The following is a 19,455-nucleotide window of genomic DNA, read 5'->3' as shown; positions in this document are numbered from 1 at the left end:
TCACACACACACACACACACACACACACACACACACACACCCCAGAGTAAAGGGTGGAAGAGTGTGCTCAACTACAGTCACTTTATGTGATGATGCTCCTTTCCATAACTACAGATGACCCCACTGTCAGCTCCTGTGTGCAGTGGTACCCAGCTTCTTTCTTCCCAGGTCCCCTCATCCTAGGAAGGATGCTATCATTCTTGCACGATGCATTTCTTCTAGTTCTATGTCTCTTCCCTCCAACTCTACATAGTGCCTTCCTTCCCCATATTTCCCTTCTGTTTCTCTGTTCTAGTCTCTTTGGCTACAGCTCTCTCCCACAGGTTTTCCCAAACATGTGTGGCATGCCTTTCCTCATGGGGCACAAGCTAAGATCTCTGGGTGCATTGCTAGACTGTTATTCTTACGTGATTTATTGTGATGCAGATGGATCTCTCTTCCCAATGAAGCGGAAGACTAAAGTCCTGCAACCGTTCTTTCTGAAATCTTTGCTGTCCCTCACTTGATTTTTCAACCTCTGTGGTCTAACAGAACCCAGCTCTTGACACCTCCCTTGCAATACAGTGGTCTGCATAAAAGCCATGGCTAGTGTCCTAATTTGTGTTGGAATATGGCATATTTGACTCGGGTTTTGGCTCAGATGCTGAACAGACCCAATGTCCTAATCATTGTAATGACAATAGCAGCTAAGTTTATATTGTGCTTAATAATGCATCAGATACTCTTCCAAATCTCTCCCTGAATCAAATTGCCTCAACCCCCACACTCTGTACAGTTAGCTGCAGCGGTTGTCTTCATTTTACAAATGTGGAGAACAAAGCACTGAGGAATCACTATTTCCCAGGGAACGGGGGCCAGGATCTCGGGTGGAATCCAGACAGCAGGCCCTGGTCCATCTTCCCTAAATGACCTCTGACTTAGTTTGTCCCATCAAGGGTGACCTTCCTGCAAGGTGGCCCCTGAAACAGCCAACCATCCACTGGAATTCTCCTTATAATAACCTACGCCTTTTCCACCTGGGATATCTCTAAACATAACTGCCTGTCAGCAGTTGGCACACAGAGAGTCACTACGTTTTCCATAAGTTTTAAAAAGTACTTTGAGCTGTCTTGTGAAAAGACTTTTTCCAGATTAGCAACTTTCCTGGGTGATAAATGTCCCTAAACCCATATGGTCACTGGGGTGAGAACCCAGACTCCTGACTACACAGAAAGGGGCCCTCTGCCTCTGCAGTTATGGGGAGAAAAGATGTGCCCTTGGCCGAAGCAGCTGAGGCCCTTCCAAATACTGGGAAAACACACGTGACTTTCCTCTTACTCAGTTCCTTTTATCCACTCCTGACCTTGAGACGTTTGTGGAGTCACTACCATGTGAGCCAACTTACAGATATTATAGAAGTCATCTTTATGACTTTGAAACTAGGAGGCAGACTTAGCAGATATGGAAAGCAACTTCACTTCAACTTCTGCTTCAGATAAGCAAAGGGCTAGAAAGATATGTGCATAATACAAAAATACATGTTCTCTGTGTGTGTGTGTGTGTGTGTGTGTGTGTGTGTGTGTGTGTTGCAGGCTGTTACTATGAGGTCCAGGTTAGACTCAGATTTGTATCGACCCTCTGCTTCAACCTTTCAAGTAGCTGAATCGCAGGTGTGAGGCACGGTACCCAGCTAAATCATGTTATTGTATATAATAGTAAACTTGCATGTAGGCATCTATTTCTTGAAAGTAAATATTACATTGGTTAGGAAGAAATGAATATGGCCAGCATAGTTTGAAACGAAGTCAGAATTTTGGTTTCCCTGGCTTAGAAAAGTTTTGCTGAGTCTCTCTGGGCATACGTGGGAGTTCTGTTAGGTCTACTCAAGCAGAAACTCAATGAGCTTGGTTACTGCTAAAAATGGGATTTATACCAATAAATTATATGATTCTGAGTTCAAGTCTCTTGGCTATCCCATAAAATAAGGTAAATTCTTCCTGTCCTTGCCTGTGACATAAAGAATCCAGTCTAGAATGGATTGTCTAACTTGCCCAAAGGCTCACAGGTCAGCAGATGCCCAGAGGCCTCAAACTTAGCAAGTTGTTCTTTAATACTTGTCAGCAGGCATGGAAAACTCACAGGAGAAGAAACAAAGGAATTGCAATACCATAGTAGATGTACGTCGACGTTGGGAAGCACTGTGAGTCCCAGGTCTCTGTTATGCACTAGGTCTTTATTGCCTAAACAGGGATCAGAGAGGCAGGCAGCCAGAAACAGACTGTGTACAATGCCAAGGTCGGATGAATCTTTGTCCCCTGTGATCTGGGACTGAAAATGCCATGTTGGCAGTATACTCTGTCCCCAGGCCCTATGAAGAACATCACAAGGGAAAAGCAGAACCTCGGCCCTGAGCTGCATTCCCTAGAACCTATGAGTGCTTTGGGGCTGTCAGAACCAGCCCCAAATACACCCGCCTCCACACAGGAGAACCCTCAGGATTCTCTAGGAAGGCCAACTCTCTAATGTCTAACAGGTGGAAATAAGTGCACCCGATCAATGATGCTCGAGGAGTGGCTCAGTTGTGCAATGTGAGGCCTTCTCTGTTCCTGATTTCAGACCAGTCTAGAACTGATTCTCTAACTTGCCTATAGGGTTGGTTCAGTCAGCAGATGCCCAGAGACCATTTCTCTGATCTATTAGCCAGCACAGTATGCAGACCCTGTGTCATCTCTTTGTCATTTGTTGTCTGAAACCATTCTACAATACACCCTTAACCTGGGCAGGGTAGCCTCCAATGTGCAGAAAGCAAGACAAAGTCCCCGGTTCTTATCACCTACCTAAAAATCTGTCCAAGATTTATTTTGGGAGGGTCTGAAAAGCTTTTCCATCTCATGGATTCCCACAACTCTATACTTAAGTCCAAACATGGGGCAAGATAGTACAGTTGGAACCTCTCTGAACAGCAGACACGAGATTCGGATTCTGGTCTAGCTTTGAGATCCTGGCAAGGCTTCGTGACTATGGTAAGTCTGTAAATAGAGATGGTCAGTAAGAGAGAGTGTCTAATTCTCACTGTTACTAGGCAAACCTGACCGGGTACGTGACATTCCATACATCATGATTATGACCCCCAAGTCACAGATGCATTTGGGATCCTGCTCCTTCTCTGCATGCCCTAGCCTAGTGACAGTGTCCAGTGTCAAACATTCAAAAGTAGAGAGATGTATGAATGGTTTAATAGTTTTTGTTTTAACTTATGTCTGTACTTTATATACTATTACATTTTGCTGTGGATAATATAAGATTAATTGGTATAAGATTAATAGCAAAGTAAGTGTTGTTCTAATCATCAAATACACAATAGAATATGATACTGGTACTTCTCAGAATTTATGGTGGGATGTGATTAGAAAGGTCCAGGCAGAATTGCTCAAAATGACATCTTTGCTTCAAACGCGCTCTGTGTAGATGCTGAGCCCATACTTGATTCAGATACTAATCCTCACGGCTCTCCCTCTGAAAAGAACGATGGGAAGGAAAATCCAATGCAGTGTTTTCTTGTGTTGCCTCCTCCTGTGCCGCCACCCAAGATCTTGTTCATCCTGTAAGCCAGTGGAGGCATCCTTACAGCACCTTGTGCTACGGTTCTCAACAGTGTCCCTGGCAACATGGAATCAACTACCATCTCCTAGCAACCTCCTCAGATGCTGTCCTAAGGACATTTCACAGCTAGCAGGGGAGATGCCAAAGACAAAGGGGAGAGATTACAGTTGAAGGAAGAAAGAAAACCATGCCCAAGAGCCAGACAGAACTGAAGGATGGAAGATCGAAAAACTCTCCTTGGAAGTAAGACTGCATTGGGAACTCACAGACTACAGTAGGGACTCACCACAGACTGCAGGGGACCCAGCGAAGACTGCAGTGAGGATACACCACAGAACACAGTGGAGACTCATCACAGACCGCAGTGAGGACTCACCACGGCTTAAGTACACTGCACATCATACCCTGCCCTGGAATGTCTGTAATGGCAAGAGGGAGGAAGAAAGCATCGGGTTGGGCTTCCGGCTCTTTCATTTATCTGGGAGACCTTATGATACTCAGGCTTCTTGGGAAGCACTTTGACGGACATGAGGCATGGAGCAATGTATATATTATGTACATACATGAGCTTGAATTCATTCGGACAACGGTTAGTGCTTATGCCTAAGATGGTGAAAGTTACCATCCAGATGTTCCTCCAGCTTTTCAACCTTTGTGCCTTTAAGACCTCATTAGCCTTTATGTGACCTCTAACCTCCCGCCTCAGTGCCTGGTTAGCTCAGGAAACCACTGGACTCACATCACCTTGGGTAAAATGGAACCTCCTGATCTTTTATCCACAGCAACAGACAGCTAACATGCCATCACTATCCAGACTCCTGTTATGGGCCGGTGTAGGAGCACTGGTAGCACATACTCTTATCTTTAGTTACCTGACCTCTGTCTGTGGACTGACCCTTCCCTTTCCCAGCTACCATTCACAGAAACCTTTCCAGAGCACAGTCCCTTCTTGTTCACATGCCTTCAGTAAGTTTGTTCAGCTCTTCCCTGGAGTCCTTTGTCCCATGCCATCGGGCTCTGAAATCCTTCACCAAGTAACTTCTACCCAACCAGTAAGACATATCCTCCATGAAAGAGAGGTACCACCTCTCCTGCTAAACTCCCGTAGGTAGCTTCACCATCACACACATCCCTTCTGTAAACACTCACTCTTTGAAGCTGAATCTGCTACCTGAACCAAGACAAGCCCTGTGTACCAGGGAGAAGGTGTAAGAGCTAGGGTCAAGGCTCAATGGTAGACTGTTTGCCTAGCATATAGAAGGCCATGCGTTCAATCCCTAGCATCACAAGAAGAAGAAAGGCGAGAATAGAAGAGGGAAGGAAGAGGAAAGGGAGGGAGAGAGAAAGACTGTAATTATGTGTGTTCCTGTATCTCTTATCACCTAGCAGAACTGTGGACCCACACTAGCTCCTTAAAAACTTCAATTCATTAATATTTTCTCTGGCTCCAGAAATAGCATTGATCTGAAGCAGCACGCAGCTATCTGAATCTGTTTGAAGGCAAACAGGTAGGGAGAGATGGAAGGCCCGCATCCTAGGCATATGCTAGGGCTTTGGGCTGCAGCTATATGTGGCTGACTCTGAGCTGAAGCAGTCTGGGGCCGATGTTGACACACTGCCTTTGAAACTGAGCTGTTTCGACAGGCATCTCTTTCTAAGCAAAAACCATATATGGCAGATGCTGCATTAAGGTAATTATTTTCTACAAATGTAATCGATTTCTCTATCTCTTTCTTTCCAGCAAATAATTCTGAACAAAGCAAAGCTGACTGCTTTGGCTTGACAAGATGCCTTTTTCTTGGATGGCAAGAGAAATGCTCTAGAGATCTTGCCAGAATAGTATACAATGTTGGTCTGATTTCAGTGGCTGCCACCCCCACCAGCATTTCACTTCTCTTGCAAATCCTCCCCTGCTCTAGGCTTTTCCCCTTCTATCTGCAAAATGAAGATGGATTAGATTATCTCTAGGATATCATCTTATCCCTAAATTCTAATGTTTCAGAATTCTTCATTCTGTTTTATATCCGAGCTCTTGAAAAGCCAATGGGCGGTACTGAAAAAATTGGCAAAATAAATTAATTCGGGGATTATTCTTCATACAAAACTAATCTCTTTTTTTGCTTTATAGGATTTGCTTGTATATCATCCCCCTGGCTTCTGTGAAATAGATTTGATTACAGCATTTGACTTGCAAAGCTGTTGTGTACCTGGGGTACACAAAACAATGCTGAGTTTCACAAGTCACGTGACTGGCGGTACCCAAAACAAAATAAAAATGCCAAGTCCTGGTTTGACGATTGGCAAGAGATTCAGGTACTGATAGTAGAGAATCAACCAAGACAGAGCCTTGTGTGAGAGACAAGCCCTGAGCCACCACCAGCCATGCTCATCTGGGCTGGTCTCCATAACCTTGGTTAGGCAATCGAAGTGTCCATTAGAGGTAAACTTGCATGATCATTTCCCCCAAGCACTGTGCTCAAAGTAAACCTGAGAACAGGGCCTAGAAATGCACAAGAGAGGTGCACTGATGCCAAAGTTGGGCCACGATCTAAGTTCCCACGTGAAAAGCCCTGCCTAAAATCGGGGTCCGGCCCACTGGAATGAGGGTGGATCGGTTCCCTGGACTCCCTGGCCCCACAGTTTCCCCAAAACAAGGGCCCTTGGAAGTCTGTGACTCTCTGCTTACTTTATGCCCCCAAGGCTCATCTCCCTGGTGGTATAACTACTTTTTTTCAAATCTACAGACAAGTACCCACGTCACGTGTGTCAAGCTCATCATGTTCTTAGAAACAGTTCACGGGTACAAACATCTGGAATCAAAATCCAGAAGACCAAAATCTCAAAAGCCCATTGCTTTTGACCTCCAGGCCACAGCTCCAGTGAGGGTGAGCACTAGACTCCTTATGGTATATATTAAATTCATTTGTCTTGGAGCTTTAAATAAATTGGACTGTGTAATATGTACGTACCTGACTTCTCCGGCTCTGTGTCAGACTTTAACATTCAGACACATGTTGATTGGCCACTCACTCTGGTCCCCAGTGTCTGTTAATCACCATAGCACAGCTGAGTGGCCTTCCTACAGATGATGGACATACTTGTGGGTTTCCCTTGGGACTGGCCTGTAATTTTGTAACTAACTAAACATTTCTACCATTTCTGATCTTCGAGAATTTTACTATGATGGAAAATCCGTTTACTCTCTCTGATTTCATGAACAATAAGATGGAAGTGCCCTCATTTGGGGTGTTCACAAAACTTGAATACTCTGTCTTTGTAACCATAGCAAGCATGAGTAAAGGATAATGTTTTCATTCCTCTTTCTGCTCAGCTTCTGCATGACATGTCAGTCACAGCTGAGTCTCCCTAGGCAGTGGGAAAAGTCCATGAGTCATTGTGACCCAGCCCAAATAACAATGAGACAAATGGCTTCTGGGTTAATAAGGAGAAAACGCTTCCTTCCAAAGCTCACAATCTCTGTGCTAAGCCTGGAGCTTATATCATGGTTGCTCTGAGCAACTGTATTGATCCATCTCCTTCCCAGGATGGGCACTGCTGTTATGAGATCCTGCTCTGGTCATGATATTAGGAGGCATTCTCTCAGGCAATAAGAAAATTATATCTACTTAATGGGCCACTGATACCATTGTATCTAGAATTGTCAATATTATCATATAAGAATGATTCGCCAAGTTACTGCCTGAAAGAGGGCCTACAAAAATTGTCAAGGCCACTAACCAACTCCAAGTGAGAACAAACTGAAGCTCAAGACTCTGAATCACAGTCTTACACTTTGTGTTACATTAGGTTTTATTCCTGCTCCAAGTGTTCATCTGTGCTTCAGCTAGAAGGGGAAAATGCCTCCCTCTTTTTCTCCTGTATACAACTCAAGATTCATCTCAAATGCCCGTGTTTTTCTGAGAACCTTTGAATTGCTGGCGACTGCTAAGGCCTCCCCTCTTAGAACCTAAACACATTTTCTATTATACAAATTATTTGAGGCATGTTAATATTATTCTCAAGCCATTTTATGATTCTCAAGGACTTCCTTATAATTTTTCAATATGTATTTGTGGGAGATATGCACATGTGAGTGCAGGTGCCCCCAGAGGCAAGAAGGGGGCATTGGATCCCCAAGAGCTGGAGTTACTGGTGATTGTGAGCTGTCCAACCTAGATTCCATTTTAACTCGAATCCTCTTTGAGAACAACATGCACTCTTGACTACTGAGCTATCTCTCCAGTCCCACAAGCAATTTTTAATTCATTTCAGGAAAGAAATATCTTTTTATATGGTTTCTAAGTAGAGCTGCAACTCTTGACCAGTTTTTAGACTTTTCATATGTGGAACAGCTAAAGATTGACTTCCTTACTTGTCACTGTTATCATTGTCCAATTCTGCATGTTTCTTTGTAGTTTAAAAATAACTCTGATGGGAAGATGTATTAGACAGAATTTAATCTTCTCATTTGTGGTACATAAGAAGTAGGGCAAAGGTTTAATTAGTCTTAGGAAATTCCCCTGTTTGGATACAAAGTTCTCTCTCTCTCTCTCTCTCTCTCTCTCTCTCTCTCTCTCTCTCTCTCTCTCTCTCTTCTCCTTCTCTCTCTGTCTCTCTCCTTCTCTCCCCATCTCTCTCTGTCTCTCTGTCTCTCTCTGTCTCTGTCTCTCTGTCTCTCTCTCCTTCCCTCCCTCTCCCTCTTCCTCTCTTCCTCCATGGGTGTGTGTGTACCATATACAATATACAAAATTATCCAACTCTTTATTTAGCAGAATGAATACTACAAAACGCTAACAGTGACTATCCGGGTGGTGGAAATGTGACTCATTCCTATTTTATTCATTCTTGTTTGTCTTACCTTTCTGTCATGATGGGGTTGATTTTTATAATCAGAAATCAAAATAAATTCTTCTGAGATACTCTTGCTTAGGTACTCAAATGTCGAAAACCCACAGAGACTTGCCACAGAAGGCAGGGAAGGTGGCTCTTATATAAGCCTGCACCCCAGGATAACTGTCCTTTTTTTCTCTATCTACAACCCCCAAATCATCCCAAATACCACCTTTTTTTCTGAGAACTTTTAAAATATTTGTGCAGGGATAGCCCACAAGAAAATCCCTGTAGACAATTCTAAGTTGCAAAGCTGCCCCTGAACGGATGTCTTATGGTCCAAATATTTCAATTTTAGTAACTCTGGAAATACAATCTCCAAAAATACTTTGTGCATAACTATACATACAGATGGATATATAACTATTTTAAACTAATAATACATTAGTTTTCCGAGGTGGACTACTTAGTTTGACTGGACCACTTTCCCTAGTTACAATATGTAATGTCCATTCTGAGGATAGTGCTCCTATCCTTTTTATATCTAAGCCAGAGGCTTTTACCTGAGCTATGCCTGAGGAGGGTATATCAGGCACATGTGGGTCAAGATTCTATTACCAGAGACTCCAGAATCAGGAAAGCCTTTTTAAAAAATCATTTCTTATGTCTTCTTTTCAAAAAAGGCATATCCTGATTGAGATGAATGCTCAGTCCAGATCAACGGGGGAGGAGAAGCAGGCTCTACTTCTTGTCTGATGAAATAGCAAAGACTGTCCATCCAGGTTTAAATGTCTGCAGCCTCGGGAAGCACTACGCAGGTTGTTATGGTCTCCATGATGTTGATGCAGCCTCTGTGAAGAGAAGCGGAGGGGCAAGGGCAATGGGGCCGTGCTCTGAGGGATTCCTGGGAGTGTTTCACTTGTCACACGGCCTTGAATTGAAACGAAGCCTTTGGAGGCAAGCAGCTCTGGGCTCAAATTTCAGTTCTTCACTGACCCACTGGGTCACTTGAAACACTTTTTGGTCCCCTCCTCCTTACATGGGAGAGTCCTTAAGCTCCATCATAACATACAGATGAGAGATGGAAACTAATTTTTACAGAAATGTAAGAAACCATAGTGGCGCCCTAGTCCTAAGTTCCCCGAGAGAGAGAGAGAGAGAGAGAGAGAGAGAGAGAGAGAGGCTATTAACATCTCTGGGAAGTTTAGCCCAAGTATCCAGGCTAGCGTTTCATTACATGCTCATCTCTGTTTTGACATTTCTCCACCCTCTACCTCATTATCCAAATTCCATCAGAAACAGTTGAAGAATCAGCAGATGAGATGCCTGGAGAGCCATCAACGGCTGATAATACCTAACAAAAAGAGTAAGGTTTCCAGAAAACTCTGCATTTATTATCACCTCTTCACACTCAACGGACAGATGAACAAGGTTCTATAGATCCACCAGGAGAAATAAAGGCCAAGCATGTAGAGGGCATATAGGTCCCTGTTACAAGCATGTAACAGGTCAGCAGTCTTCGGCATGTGAGGAAATGCAGAACATTGGGACCAGCACTCTGATGGTTACTTACATCATCAGTCCATGATTACCCATCCGTGCAAGAAAACAGGTTACAGTAGGAAACAGTTAGAGGGATAGAAGGCTTTTTGTTGGTTTGGAAAAGAAATGTGGCCCGCAGGCTCAGGTATTTGAGGGCTTGTTCCTAGTTGGCGGCTCTCGTTGAAGGGGCTTATGGGAAACAGTCTTACTGGAGGAAGTGCACACCAGAGCAGGCTTTGAGATGATACAGCCTGGAGGCCCCACTTCTAGTTTGCTTGCCTTGTGCTTGCATTTAAAAATACCAGAGCTCAGCTTCCCTTTGGCTAACTGCTGTGCTCTCCTCCATGATGAAACTTTATCCCTGTACAACTGTAAGCCAAATAAACTTCCTTCTGTAAGTCATGCATGGCTGTGTACAGTGTATCATCACAGCAGCAGAAGAGTGACTGACACAGCCCTCACACTGACGGAAGACCAACTGCTGCCACACAACATTGGATCCAAAGTCCCCATGATGGCACCAGAATACAATCTTCCTCACTTACCCTTTGCATTTGGTAATTTGCCCTTAGCATTCAACACAGCTACCAGTAGTTCCTGGGGCTACCATTTCTAGGTTTAAAATACAGGTGGTCTGCTGCTGGTTCTAGAAGTCAAAAATCATCTCAAGAGGGCTTTTTTTTGTAGCTACCCAAACACCAATAGACATTCCATTTTATAGAGAGAGATGCAAGAGGCAGAAGAGTCCAAAACCAAAATGCAACAAGAGGGAAAAAAGAAAACGGAGACGCTGGAAGATGACTAGAGCAGGGTAGGCAAGAGACGGATTGAGGCCTCTTAGCCTCTAAGAGAGGTGCCAGGGCCACTGCTGAGAGTGAAAGTTGCAGGGTGGTGGTCAGGGTGGTGTTCTCAGGAACGTTGAGTACAGTGGATCAGGAGCAAAGAGGAGACACCCAGCAGCACCAGGGATGGCTGGGCAAGGCTGCAGAACATGGCGTGGGAATGAATCAAAGTAGCAAGGCTTTGAGCGTCCCTTCAGGAATTCTTGGCAGCCCCAGAGAGCAAGAACCAAAAGCCAATGGGAGTTGCTGAGGGCCAGAGCTGGCGCACATCCAGCAAGGTGAACCCCCACCAAGCTTTCTAACCATCCAACACTCCCATAACTGATTTATGAGGTCCACAGCGCTGATGCCTAGTGCAGCCCTGATTATTAAGAAGGATATTCTTGACATTCTTGCTAAGGGGTGAGGAGTGAAGCTGTCAGGTTCAGTCCTACACCCCCACCCCCTCCCACTCCCCCCAACCCCCCCAATCCCCCACACCCCAGACCCCCCCCTACACACACACACCCCGCCATGCTCATCTGGTCTGAAGGCACTAACCACACTGTGATGGAAGAGCTGTTCTTGGAGATCAAGGTCTGAGAGTCTCCCTCACGCTCTTTGATTTTCTGGAGGCAAATGGAATGTCTTTAGACGAGAGTTAGGCAACAAGGCAGTTGGACGAGGTTCAGGGATGGCTTTGGTTCTCATTGTCCTACACAGCCTAAGCTGCGTTACCATCTATCTCTGTGTTTCTTTCAGTTTCATTACAATAGTTCTAAGAGCAGAGTGGCTTTGGGTGCTAATGTCACCAGCCCTCCCCTCCACTCCCAGCCCAGAGTTTCTGATCTATTAGGTACTGACGGGGTCTTTATCGCTTTCAAATTCATGGCCTCTTTTTCATTTTTATATGCATATACATATATATATACGCATATGTAAAATTACATATACATGCATAGTAATATATGCATATATATGCATATAATATATATGTTAATATATGTATGTGCTACACACACACATGCATATATATATATATATATATATATATATATATATAAAGAAAACATGCTCAGTCTGTATACTATCACTTGTATATATGCTTTCAAGGCTGACCATGTGGGGTATTAGATAACCAGTTGGTGTGCGCTTCCATGGGAAAAACCATTTCTCCCACTCTCAGCATTTGAAACATTTATTGAGTGACTACATTTGACCCAGGGTAGACTCCTACCCACTAGGTGCACTAATGAGTAACAAGGAGTGTGATAAGATAACCCAGGTCCTAAGGCAGCTTATGAACGACAGGGTCCAATTACTATAACCAGCTCACAAATCAAACCACCACAAACTCCAGTGTATTCTAACAAAATTACGGAGCATTGTTCCAGGGCCTGGGGAAGCCCAGGGGTTGGAGGCAGGAGGTGTGTGGTGAAACGGGAGCCTGAAGTCACCCTGGCTACTACACAGGATGAAAAGCACAGAGCTCTGTGGCCCACGCCCCTCTCCTTCCCTCTGAATCCCACTGTACTCACTGCAGCAGGCAGCAAGCAGCGAGCTTTGCCAGCTGACGGAAGGAGAGCGAGCCAGTGAGTGGTTCGTGGGCCGGGTACTGGCACTCTTTGGGCTCTGAAAACCTCATCTTCAAATTTCAACAATTGTTTCTGTAATTTTCCCAGGACCGTTATTCTGGACCTTAGTGGGAGTTGGAATAAAGCTATTGGAATCTTCTGAAATGATTTTTTTAAAAGAACTTGTTTCTTGTTTCCAGATGCCCTGGAATAACTGGTTTAAGCCTAGGATCCAGGCTTTTTAAAGTCTCTCCCAAACATTTCCAATGTAAAGTCGAGGCTGAGGCTCACTGGGCTGGAGGGCTCTTGAGAGGTCCCTCGGGTTGGCTTTAGTAATCAACTTCTGTGACAATGACTACCAAAGACTACCAACTTGTGCTACACACACGTTTACCATGATTAGAGTCTCTCCAGGGTGTCTCGGGCATGCTGATGGCACCTGGTACCATTTTGTTCAAAACTTATGAGCAACACAAAGCCAGTGCCAGGAAAATGGGCTGGCAGTTTCCCTGGGTTGCTTTTCAGAGTTAGTGAAAACTAGAAGCTAAAAACTTCTCTCTTTCTCTCATTCTCTCCTTCCTTCCTTCCCTCCTTCCCTCCCTCCCTCCCTTCTTCTCTCCCTCCCTCCATCCTGCTCCTGAGCCTGCTCTTCCTCCTCCTCCCCCTTCTCTCTCTCTCTCTCTCTCTCTCTCTCTCTCTCTCTCTCTCTCCCTCTCTCTCTCTGTCTTTCTCTCTCTGTCTCTCTCTGTCTCTGTCTCTCTGTTTGTCTCTCTCTGGTGTATGTGTGTGTGTGTATGTGTGTGGCTTTTCGAGACATGGCTTCTTTGTGTGGCCCTGGCTATCCTAGAACTCACTCTGTAGAGCAGACTGGCCTTGAACTCATGGAGATCAGCCTGCCTCCGCCTCCTGAGCACTAGATTAAAGGCATGCACCACATCTGCCCAGCTAAAACCTCTGGTTTTAATACCTTCTCTTTTGTTTTGTCTCAGGCTTAAGTCCAGTCGGTAAATGTTTCCCATCTTGACATAGGCTTGGGTAGAAGTCTTCAGATCAAGATCATATGTCGGTGGCTAACTTAGGTCTTAGGCACAGGACTACCACCTGGTGTGTGACAAGTAGCTGCATTTGCCTTGATCATAGTGACTGTTCCCCTCCCTCCTGTTGTGGATAGGTTCTGATGCTATTTGTGTTCATTTGGCCCCTGAAATCACAGGGGAACCTGCACATCTGTGCTGAGGGTCCCTGCACCCAGTTGGTTCTGACTGGGAAATAAAGTTGCCAGCAGCTAATGACTGGGCAGGGAGACAGAGGCAGGACTTTTAGGATTCCTGGGCAAGAAACACAGGAGAGAAAGGTAGAATCCTCATGACAGGGGAGTGGGAAGGTCAAGCCTGAGAGCTTCAGAAGAGAAGGCACACAGTGTATAAGAACTGGGGTACAGTTGCCCTAGCGACCACTTGGGTCTGGGGTAGCAGAGATGGAATATAAGTTTTAGAAAGTAGTAATTCAGGAATATAGGAAAGGAGAGTGTGCTAGCCACGGGAAGGCTTGGAAATGCCCAGCCATTGCTCTATTTAAGGCACATTAAAATAAAGCTCTGTGTGTGTGTGTGTGTGTGTGTGTGTGTGTGTGTGTACCTTTAAGGAATCCAAAACACTTGGATGGGTGTAAAGGAGGCATGCGCAGCCACTGGTGAGTTTAGAGCGGATTAACTCACTTCTGATTCCCACTCCCTTTGTTCCCATCTGATAATGTTACAAGCTTCCATGAGAGCCAGCACTCCACTTAGGCAGAAGTCAGAATATTATTATTTGCTATAAGTTGCAACTTTTATCCACCTTTTCCAAAGGCACCTTCCTCTCACAACATACCTGCCTTAAGTCTTTCCACCATTTCAGCTGAGAGGGCTGTGGTGGGAGGGTGGATCCAGAAAACCCTGATCCTTGGTTCCATTTTATGCTTTGCCCCCCGTACGTCTCTCAGTGAATCAACTCTTGGAGCTTGATAGGAAACGAGAAATGAGATCCCTCCGTCCTCCCCAACCTCTGCAGAGTTCCCACAGGGGTGCATCAGAGTAATCTGGAGAGCAACGGTGCTCTGGGGCGGGGACTGAGCAGCTAGAGTCCCAACAAGCTCCCACGAGTGCCTCTCAGAGGGAGGCTTGAGCAGTAATAGGTGTTCTTTGCCTTGTCTGAAAGAGAATTCAACATCGGAAGATTAGAATACCCTGGGGGGGGGGAAGCAATAAAACAGGTGCTCAGGGATTGCACAATCAATCCAATTTTTTTCCTTGTTTTAAACCCAGAAATTCTTCACTTGATTCTCACATCTGCAAAGACCGTTGTGTATCTAAAGATACCAAAGTTAGCAAGTCAACTCAAGGCTTCATCCCTTCAAGTAGATGAGTGTTTCTGATGTGTAGTTATGGATGCTTCAACGTCATCTTGGGATATAAATTCTCTTGTTTGTCTCCACTATGTACCCAATGAACACATTTCACTCTTCTGGTGCAGGACAAAGTGACAGAGCATATCATTCCATGTCTCTTGTCTCTTCTCTGTGGACCATCGTCACACCTCACAGCCGCTCCCTGGAATGTTCCCTTGTCTCCTGTTCCCTAGCCAATTCCATTCTGCCTTCAGACTCCAGCTTAGTTATTACTACAGCAGAGATGCTTTCCCTGACCCCGAACCTAGACCAGATTCCATGAGATAGCTTCTCATAGCACTATGCATCCTCATCTTGAAATACTTAAGAATTTGTGTTTATGTCCCATTTAAAACCTAATGTTTTCAGACCATGTGGTGGGAGATCAATGTCTGTCTTTTCTTGGACATTTCCTACTCAGGCTTTGGTAGCATGGCATATAGTATGTGCTCAATAAATTAGGCCATCTGACATGGTTCAGCAACATCAGAGAAAGGAACAGACCTAAGGCAGGTACCAGATGTGACTCTGGGTTAGGCCACGGGTGAAAGGAAAGTTCCACATCTTCTAAAAGCTTCAACAGTTACTATCTACCACTGGGCAGACTAGTCCTGAACTGCTCACAAGCACAATGAGTGATGGTCAGCACCGAAACACACAACCAAAGTGCAGAGAACAGACATGCTCAGTCACATATGGGATGTCTGCATCATACTCCACAAAGCTCAAAGACCAGCACAGGGGAAGAGATGGAAAATGTAAGAGCCAGCAGTCAGGGAGGACCAGAGCAAAACAGTGTCTTCTAGCCATGACAGGACCTTGGCACTTGTGACCTCACTGCTGCTGTGGATGTCTGCAGAAGACCTGTGTAAGATCAATTCAGTCAACATTCTAGCATGAAGCAAGGGGTGGGAGAAGCTTACAAACCCCCACTTCTAGCTGAGGAACTATTTATTGATGGTTGGTGGCTTCTTGAGAAAGGAGAGTTGGTTTTCTTTAAGGGTGTACACCCTGGTAGGTTGGCCGCCCTCCAGTGGAAGGGCCCACAACCAGTGTACAGACAGAACAAATCAGAGTCAATGAGGTTATTGAATTTTTTTAAGAGACCTGAAGTTGTGGGTGTAGGAAGGTGGGGTAAATCTGAAAGGAGTTAAGAGAAGAGGAAAATATAATCAAAATAATTGTATGAAATTCTCAAGAATTGAAAAAGATAATGATGTCTTAATTGGGACTTCCATATTGGCATGTTCCAATTGATTATGAATTGATTTGCCCTGAAGGGAGTCAGAAATACTTCACTTTTCTCATTATCCCTAGTAGATGAGTGAAATCAGAACTACCTGTGTTGGGAACCTGTACAACCAGTGAGCGTGGGACTGGAAAGCCAATCCCTCTCTCTGAGCCCAATAAACCCCTCTGGTGACAGATCTGATACACTGAAAACTCACATAGGGCTGGAGAGATGGTTCAGTTGGTAAAGTGGTTGCTACGCAAGCATAAGGACCTAAATTTGGGTCCCCAACATCCATTTAAAGTTGGGAGTGACAGCACACAACTTTTAACACTCGTGCTTAGGCAGGGGTGAGAACAGGCAGGCCCCTAGGGGGTGATGGCCAGCCAATCTGGGGAGCCTCCGATTCCATGAGAGAGCCTGTCTCAAATCTAAGATAGAGATGTCCTTACACTCAACATCAACCCCTGGCTTATCTACACAGAATGAGGGGTGGGGGAGGGGGAAGAGAAGGGAGAGACAGAGAGACAGAAACAAAGAGATGCCAAGATTCATGTAACGTGTTCTAGGAAGAGAAAAATGAAGAAAGTCACAAGCTGCAATCTTTAAACACCTGCCCTCGGATACCTGGACTGGGAAATGTCTGAATGGATGGTCACCCAGACCTTGAAAAGGACAAAGGGACTGCGAACTCCACAATTACATAACCAATGCAAAACTGCAGCTGCCTTTGTTCAGGCTCTCTCTCTCTCTCTCTCTCTCTCTCTCTCTCTCTCTCTCTCTCTCTCTCTCTGAGATAAGCAGGCATCAAAGCAGATTGATGATATGCTACTAGTTAAAAGCTGTAAGTTTAAGAAGTGGGCGCCTGTTTGACTTCTCATAATAAAACATTAATTGAACTTCACAGCTGAGAAGAGTAAGGGTGTGCTGCTTCCTTGCATAATGGGAACTGTCTCATGTCTTCCGTAAATCTTTGATATCAAAACCCAGCACAGGCTTCCATTGGGATAGTGGCTGGAACAGGGTAAAGCTGCTATTTAGGGAAACAGCAGATCGGGTTATTTTTCCCCCTACGAGCTTCTCTTTGAAAGCCTCAACTCCAGACTTAATCCTGCAGGCTGCTCTGCACTTATGGTCGGTGATTTGATGGGAGAGACACATCGTGCCCTAGTTTTGGCTGAAGCAAAGTGTCTCAAACTCTGTCTCTGCAATCTATGCTCACCTACAAGGAAAATGGCATACACTTAGGCTTAATTGCTCCTGTGTGTTCCCCCAGAACCTAGAGTCTGAGTCAATGAGGACTAAACAACTCTAAGCACATTCCACTTCAACGAATCCTCTCTTACCCGATTCCTAGTACCTCCTAGCCATGTCTAACATCCGCATGGATTGGTAGAGTGTCAGATCATGCTAATAGCTTTACTTTGGAGGATGAGTATATGCAGTAGGAATTTGGGGTGCTCCAAACAGCTGTTCCAACTATAGGTCAGCTGGGTGACAAGATTGAAGAACCAGGCTGGGTGTGGTGGTGAAAGCCTGTAATCATAGCACTTAAGGGGTAGAATCTGGAAAGTCAGGGGTTCAAGACCAATCTTAGGTACATAGAGAGTTCCAGTACAGCCTGAACTACAAGAGACTTTGAAGAAGAAAAAAGAATATAGAGAAAGAGAAAGTAGGAGGAAGGGGAGGAAGAGAGGAAGGAGGAGGCAGAGAAGGAGAGGAAAGAAGGAAAACAAAGAGATATAAGGATTTAAGCCACGCCCCTGTGTGAGCCCCCAACCCGGGACAATAAAAACCATTGTAATTATTTAGAAATATGCCAACCCCATGGAGCAGTGAATGAGGGGTTCTAAGGGCCTCTGGGAGGTGACAGCTATGTGCACAGAGCTTTGTGGCACATGTCTGTGCCCTAAGGTCTGAGAGTAGACAGGGGGTTGTACCCCATCTCAAAGACAGTTTTCCCTAAAATGTTACAAATGATGATGCGGTCGGAACATAGATCTCTGGGCATCCAGAGACGATAAAGACTGAGAAAGCCAAGGGAGGCTGTCACATAGTCTTAGAATATAAATTAAACTATTTTAGATAAGGGGGTGATCTGGTAAAGTGCCTTCCTCAGCTACTTTCCCTGTGCTCAGTGGGAAATGATCCTCCTGTAGCAGCACACATGGTCTCAGTGGGGCAGTGGGAAACAGGAACCTCCAAGCACAGGCCAATGGGTCCCTGACTTGGGAATTTGGAACCAGAACACAGAGATGCTATGTGGTGTGTGTGTGTGTGTGTGTGTGTGTGTGTGTGTGTCTTCAATTGAGATTCAAGCCCAGGAGTTGCCAGCAGCAGTTATTAACCTTCCGTGGGCTAAACCAAGTAGCAGAAGAGAAGCAGTTGCATAGACATAAACAGGCCCTTGAGACAGGAAGTGTCTGAGCCCCACCTGCTTCCTCTCCTGGATTCCTGAGACCCAACAGCACCTTTGCACTTAGATCGTGCAAAACGCTCTTCAGTCCTCGGGTTTATTCCCACACCTGCCCAGGCTGACCTGCGAGTCTGCTCATTATAAACTACACCTACCAAGTATTCTGCTTACAAGTACAGTGCCTAAGTACTAGCTACAGTAACAACAAGAGTGGCCTGTGAAAATAAACCAAGACCACCCTCGCGGAAAGCTGAGTCCGTTTATTCATTTTGGTATAGAGGGAGTCAGCCACCATTTCTCATGATTGACAGTTTTCAGAGGCAGGCAAGGCAGTAGGAAGGCTTTTTGTGAAAGCAAGACAGGATGCTATGCACTGAAGGGAGACTTTTCAAATGGGGATGCTAAGCACAGTCCACCCAGAAGCAGGGCCGCTTATATGATTTATGTGGAGAACACATTTGACCTCCTCTGGCTGGCCCTGGAGGATGGTAACTGGTAGGGAAACTGGTAGCTGTTGTGCATGGCTCTTGGCAATTCTAGGCTGGTTACTGTGGGTGAGAGTTGTACTGTCATATAGTCTGGCCACTATCTGCTTCTATATTCTGTCTCTCACTGTGAAACTTAAAACTGATAAAATAGCCAGTCTCTGGGCTGGAGATATGGCTTGGTTGGTAAAATATCTAGAGTGCAAACATAAGGGCCTGAGTTCATATCATCAATAGGAGAATCTCTGGAGGTCCCTGGCCATCCAGTCCAGCCAATCAGTGAGCTCTGGATTCAATAAAAGACCCTGGCTCAAAAAACAAGGTGTGAAGGTATTAGTGAAAGACATCCGATGTCAACTTCTGGCCTTTCGGCACATGTGTATAAGCACCCCTGTACATATCTGCACACAGATAGAGAAACATGCTCTCTCACATAACTGACAGTCTATGAGCTGAGCTGGCTGCATAGTAGAATCACCTGAGCAAACTTTAACAGCAATACCTGGTCCGATTCAACCAGTCCCTCTGAAGCTACAGCCCATTTCTC

Source organism: Apodemus sylvaticus, chromosome 7 (assembly GCF_947179515.1).
Source record: "Apodemus sylvaticus chromosome 7, mApoSyl1.1, whole genome shotgun sequence".
NCBI classification, from domain to species: Eukaryota; Metazoa; Chordata; class Mammalia; order Rodentia; family Muridae; genus Apodemus; species Apodemus sylvaticus.
The sequence above is the reverse complement of the archived record's forward strand: the minus strand, read 5'-3'. Positions refer to the sequence as shown.